The sequence below is a fragment of the Pinus tabuliformis genome, chromosome Q (genome assembly GCF_031772625.1).
Source record: "Pinus tabuliformis cultivar Carrire ecotype Pingquan chromosome Q, CPIR1, whole genome shotgun sequence".
Lineage (NCBI taxonomy): Eukaryota > Viridiplantae > Streptophyta > Pinopsida > Pinales > Pinaceae > Pinus > Pinus tabuliformis.
This window is the reverse complement of record NC_142296.1, coordinates 927541161-927546236: the sequence shown is the minus strand read 5'-3', so window position 1 is coordinate 927546236 and position 5076 is coordinate 927541161. Positions and strand designations below refer to the sequence as shown.

The following is a 5076-nucleotide window of genomic DNA, read 5'->3' as shown; positions in this document are numbered from 1 at the left end:
TATGTCTTTATATATAACATTTTCTTTTACATTTCTATTTTTATTAATAATTATTATAATTTATATTTAAAAATAATTCTCATATTTATTTTATGTCTTTATATAAAACATTTTTTTTTACATTTCTATTGAAAAATATATTTAATCTATTAAATTATAGAAATTCTTTATTTGAAACATCATGTTGTGTGTATCTAGATCTTTGGCAAGGAAACCAAACTTAGAGGACAATTCTCATGTAAGATTATAAAACTCGAACAACAAAGGTACTATTAAATGGTACACTAATCAAGAATTTCATTCACTATTATCTTTAAAAGAATGATTGAAAAACATCATAGAAAAAAGGATAGATTCAATCTTATAAAACTCTAGAGATAAAGGTACTATGGAGGAGTACAACAATCTGAGATTTCATCCAATATTACTTCGAAAATAATTGAAGAGTATCAAAGAAACAAAATTGCCCCCCATGAAATGGGGGTGAAATTAGACCAAAAAAAATCACCAAAGAAAAAAACAAACATGTTGTCTTACATTAAGGGAAAACATATTTCATCACAAATTTGTTGTAAAATGACTTCATGAAGATGCATTATATCACAAATATAAGGAGCATTGGTTTTTCAATAATAAACCAATACGAATGATACTTTATTTCTATTTAAAAGAACCACCAAACCGTTTTTCCAGTTAGTGGAACTAAAGCTCATGCATATGTCATCCAATACTTAAGAAGCTTGACAAATCTTGAGGCTGAATCAGTAGAATAGTTGCTCTGTAGAGAATATGGAGTGAGGAGAAGAGAACCCATTTTGAACTTAACCAACTATTCTTAATGCCTACTCACATTCTTAAAAAAATTTAATACACATCAAAAAAGAAATTATGTTAATGTTGATAGGTAATCAAAAGCTTCTTTGATGAATCAACCTTAGCTCTAGATAAGGTGTTGGAGCATCATTACATAGTAACATTTGATGTGTGACAGTTTTTTTGTAGAACCAGTCTCAATGGGAATTTTAGTCATAAAATCCAATGCATCCTGGATGTGGGTGTTTAGGCACACACGTACTATGCAGTGACCTTGGGTTGTCAAGTGGCGAGGCCACCTGGACACCCACGCTTCCACTCAGAAGCATATACTGAAAGCCACCGCCAGTATTAATGGCACATTAATGAACTGCGTGGGTCGAGGCTTCATCAATTTGGTTTTTAAGATGGCCTCTTCAGACCGTCTTCCCCTCGCTCCGCCTCCTCTGAACTGCAATTGTCTCCCTATTGCTGCAGAGCCGAGCTCGTGCACAACAACGGGGAGACGCTGCCAAGTTCTATGCTGCATTGAGATGGTGGATGGTGCACATTTCTCGCAAAGTCTTCTATGTTGCCTACAAACTGGTTCTTTGGTCTTGAATCTCTGCTTTGAACCGCTGATTACAGGTCCTTCTGTTCCCATTGACCACTCATTCTTTGGCACTGCTCCTTCTCATCCTCGTCTGCTCAATTTTGACCAGGTGAGCATGCCTCATCTGCATCATCGAATGCACTGCAGGAGGGGCAGTAGCAAAGGAAGATCGCCCCCCCTCCTTGTCCCTCTCTGACTCGTCCCCCTCTGACTCATCCTCCCCTTCGACGGCTCATTTCTCTAGACGCTACCGAGCCACTCACAGCAGTCGGGGGCGGGCTCAAACTATACGTCCTCAGCCTGTTGACACTGCTCCCCAACCTCCTGCTGCCTCTGTATCATCTCTGTAGCCCAGTCATTTTGCACAATTTCCCTGCATACTAACGACTATCTCGGTGGAATTTAGAGAGGAGCCACAAAACTCTGAAGACCCGGCCCACAATACTCAAGCGTGGAACACCACCAGCAAGAGAAAATCCCCTAGAAGTAGCTCAAGGACGCACAGAAGCAGCGAAGTAACTCAGGATGCACAGAAGCAGCTCAGGGATGCACCAATCCAGGCCACTTTAAGAACACGGAAGAAACTCCGAGACAAACATGATGCAGAAGATGACATGGAGGCATCCAAATGTCTGATAGTGAAAGAACCTCCTCCTCCTAACAACACCTAGCTAGTCAATGTTTTTCAGGTTCTGGGTTCCTGGCTCGCAATACTATGGGTCTATTCTGGTGTTTTTTTTAATGCAATGTTGTTAATTTTGATGATTGTTCAAAAAATTATTCCACTTTGGCACTACAAGTTTTGGACTCGTTTCCCTGGTGCGAGCAGTGCCTTTCTAGTCTTTTGTTGTTAAACATGGCATAATTTGGGGCTTGCTCTGCAGAGGCCGGTGCCTCCTTGTACTAATTTTGTTACATTAATAGAATTAGTCTAATTTAGAAAAAAAAAAATAACAAACATTCAATGCACTCAGTTATTAGAGAAAAGTACAATATTATAAAAGAGGAAGGGTATATGGTACTAGATTTCAAAATAGGGATACACCACTTGGAATAGATTAAAAGGAATGGAATTTTAGTCATAAAGTACTTTAAATAAACATCAAAGTACAATATTGTAAAAGAGGAAGGGTATATGGTACTAGATTTCAAAATAGGGATACACCACTTGGAATAGATTAAAAGAAAGGGAATTTTAGTCATAAAGTACTTTAAACAAACATCCAATGCACTGAGTTATTAGAGAAAAGTACAATATTGTAAAAGAAGAAGGGTATATGGTACTAGATTTCAAAATAGGGATACACCACTTGGAATATATTAAAAGGAATGGAATTTTAGTCATAAATTACTTTAAACAAACATCCAATGCACTAAGTTATTAGAGAAAAGTACAATATTGTAAAAGAGGAAGGGTATATGGTACTATATTTCAAAATAGGGATACACCACTTGGAATAGATTAAAAGGAAGAGTGGGAGAGTATTAATTTGGGAGTGGATTTCAACATAGGGATATGCCACTTGGAATAGATTAAAAGGAAGAGTGGGAGAGTATTAATTTGGGAGTGGATTTCAACATAGGGATATGCCACTTGGAATAGATTAATGGAAAAATTAAATGGCCTCATTTCCAATCATCTTGGTTGGTGTTGGGAAATAAAATAAAATATTTTAAAATTGTTCTATATTTTTAATAATTTGGATCTATTTAGAAATTATGAATCATTCTTAAATATAATTTCTAAATTGCATTTTGGTCATTTCTAAATTGTATTTTGGGGGCAAGCAACCTCCATATGAAGCTAGACTATATCAAAGGCAACTTAGGGATTATATCAAAAGAAATCACCCTACTAATGCCATCCTACTAATATCATTAAGGTTGCATGTGGTAGATAAACTCAGCGAATTTTATGAATTTCATCTTAGGTTTACAATGCTATGACAGAATACAATTGACTAAAACATACGTTGACTAGCACTGTCATGAGATTCAGAATTTTTTGTCAAATTGGGGTCATTGAGAAAAGAAGAAAGAGACAAGAGCTAGATGATTTGCTTATTTTCTCTTCTTTTTCCCTGTAAATCCCCAAACAACCAATGGGAGTGCATGTACAACCAACAATATGTCTAGTTAAAAAAAAAGAATAACAGAAATAATTGTACAATCAAAAGCATTTTTTGAACTATAAAAAACAGACCATACTACACCATTTGCACTTAGTTAATCAAATGTGAAACTTGTTTTTGTGACAAGAATACTTTTTGTGAAAATATAAGTAAAATTACAACAACTAATACTTTCATACCTTGGAAAGAACATACATCATGATTAAATGTTTACTCCCTGATAATACTAATTCCAGAAAGGCAAAAGAAAATATAGAATAAAAAGGTTTAGACTCCGGAAAAAGTGACATGAGAAGTCACCAAGGAAATGAGCTTCACAGAGATAAAACACAAATACTTTGTACACATTTTCAGTTTTACATATCAGCTAATTACCAATAAATTCTCAAAACTGCGCTTTAATATAAATTCGAAGTTTTCTCAATCTGGAGAAAAATGTCATGTACCTATACGACAATACAAACATTAAAAATAAACCAGTAATAGAAATTATTAATACCCTTCCAACCTCAATCTAACTACATAGATTTCCTAGCAGTGAAGACAAACTGATGATCTCCCCGCAACTATTACCCTAAACCACTAAAAAGTATTTACTATAAAATAATGTACGCTATGCCACCGTCCATCAAGAACCTAATTTTGCATTTGACAAACTAACTTAGGAAAATAGAGAAGCATGCAATCCTCACCTATCAACCTTGGTCATGATCTCAGCAAACTTGAAGGCAACGTGGGAAGTTTGGAAATCCAACACAGGCATAACCATTTCCAATCTGTCTTGGATGGTTCATAAAGTTACCACCTTCCTTTGCTAGATCGTTCTTGGAATCAGATGCCACATAACCACGCTTGAGATCCTTAACAACAACATTCTTAACGTTGAATCCCACATTGTCACTAGGCAATGCCTCTTGAAGAGCTTCATGATGCGGCCCAGTGGGACCAAAGGTAACAATCGTACCTGGTTTTAAGATTCCACTTTCCACACGACCAACAGGCACAATCCCAATACCACCAATCTTGTAAACATCCTGAAGAGGCAACCTCAGAGGCTTGTCTGAAGGACGCTTAGGCTCTGAAACCTGGTCAAGAGCTTCCAAGAGTGTTGGGCCCTTGTACCAATCAAGGTTGGTAGAACGGTCAATCATGTTGTCACCCTCAAAACTGGAGATGGGCACAAAAGGAATCTTGTCTGGGTTGTATCCAACCCTCTTCAAATAAGAAGATACTTCCTTAACAATTTCATCATAACGAGCCTTAGAATTAAAATCTCTTAAAAACAATTACCTGGCTGAGTCGAGAGAATCAGAAGCACCGAAGAACAGCTTTGCAGCAGCGTAGAGAGATAGAGATTCGCACAAGATAAAGAGGAAACAAAGACTTCAACTCCGACATTTTCTTATTACCTTTATAGACAAAAACGACTCGCAGAGGTTTGGCAATTGGGTACCCTAATATTGTCGCCAGTTGTATTGGCCTAACGACTTTGTAGGCGAGAGCAGGAGACTTTCCTACAAATAATCAGTCAATAGGGCG

General features: G+C 36.7%; 1 pseudogene; it reads right to left on the bottom strand.

Moving 5' to 3' along the window:
• Window positions 1–4225: 4225 nt before the first annotated feature.
• On the bottom strand, window positions 4226–4799 carry LOC149222498 (elongation factor 1-alpha pseudogene; annotated as a pseudogene).
• Between the last annotated feature and the right edge of the window lie 277 nt (window positions 4800–5076).